Source organism: Myodes glareolus, chromosome 6, assembly GCF_982192425.1.
Source record: "Myodes glareolus chromosome 6, mMyoGla1.1, whole genome shotgun sequence".
Classification (NCBI taxonomy): domain Eukaryota; kingdom Metazoa; phylum Chordata; class Mammalia; order Rodentia; family Cricetidae; genus Myodes; species Myodes glareolus.
The window spans coordinates 62,684,241-62,685,766 of NC_142031.1; the positions used below are offsets into that span (position 1 = coordinate 62,684,241).

General features: G+C 41.2%; 1 pseudogene; it reads right to left on the reverse strand.

Moving 5' to 3' along the window:
- Positions 1-493: 493 nt before the first annotated feature.
- On the reverse strand, positions 494-1,051 carry LOC125403947 (large ribosomal subunit protein eL21 pseudogene; annotated as a pseudogene).
- Between the last annotated feature and the right edge of the window lie 475 nt (positions 1,052-1,526).

The following is a 1,526-nucleotide window of genomic DNA, read 5'->3' on the forward strand; positions in this document are numbered from 1 at the left end:
CTGCTTCCTCTCAGCTTAAATTAGGTTGGATTTTGTCAAGCATCCTATAATGAAATTCATCTGTATTATTTTTGTCTGACTGCTTGTACTTCGCAAAATCATGTCATTACATGTACCGTGATAGTCACATGGCTACTTCTGTCAACAGTTTACTCATTTATATTTTAGAAGAAAGTCACACTGTGTGGGTACAGCACATAGTTCAGCATGGCTTTTATGAATGGATGTTTCTCTCTGAGGTTTGACTCGTCCAAAGGAAGCTCCAGTAAACACACACGTACTAGTCCTCTGGGCGCATGCTGACTTTCCCTTTTGGCAACTGAAAGACGAGGTGGCATGGTGGATTGTATTCTTCATGTTGTCTGCCTTCTTATGAAATGGCTGTCACATTGCTTCCCACAGGACTTGTGCCACTTTGTGCTCCCCGTAGCAGTGTGATTCTTCATACCCTCACAGCACTTCTCAGACCATTTTTTTTCCTTTTTTTTTAAGAAAAACCTTTTATAGTCCAGGTCTTTTATTTCTTTTTGTACATCAGGCCATGAATTCGTAGGGAATGGGCTCCAGCAGCTCAGGCGCCTTGCCATTAGTCCTCACAAAGTGTGCTTCTCTGGGTGGAGCAGGCTGACGTTTCAGCTGAACCCAGGTGCCCTTCTCTTTGGCTTCCTTTTTCTTCTGGTCATTCTCCTTTACCCGCTTCAGGAAGCTGTCTCTGCTCTTCGAGTGCTTGATGTGTTCAATCCGCACATTAATTCTCTTGGCAAGAATCTTGCCCTTAACTTGCTTGTTTACAATGATGCCCACAGCATGCTGGGTGACATTGTAGACTCTTCCGGTTTTGCCATGGTAATATTTATGGGGCATTCCTTTTTGAACAGTGCCTATTCCCTTGATGTCTACAAAATCGCCCTTCTTGTAGATTTGCGTGTACGTGGCCAAAGGAACAGCTCCATGTTTCCTAAAGGGTCTAGAGAACATATAGCAAGTGCCCCTCCTCTTTCCCTTTGTGTTTGTCATTTTGGCGAGTTACTGAAAGATGGCTACCGCGGCCGAAAGCACTTCTCAGACCTTTTACCTTTTCCTCTGTTCTAATAGGAGCACAGGGGGGCACTGTGTTTTAACTACGCTCCTCCAGTAACTAATGATAGCAAATGTATTTTGTATGTTTCTTTTGCATCCTTATTATTTTAATAGTAATCTGCCTGTTCAAATCCTATATATGCTTTGCATGTATATTGTCCTCACTCTGTGGATTATATTTTTACCCTTTTAGATTAATTTTCTCTGAAGAACAGATGTTTTAATTTCAACGAAGCACAATTTGTAAATGTATTCTTTTATATATCTGACTGTGGTAGAACCTATTTGAGTAGCCCAGGAGCTAATTTTCTACTGGATTGTGCTAGGGCTTTATCAAAACTCATTTGTTTACGTATTGATGAACCTAACTCCGGGATTTCTTTTCTGTACCATTGAACTATTTACGATGACCCTACAGTGGTTTGAATAAAAATGTCACCTATAGA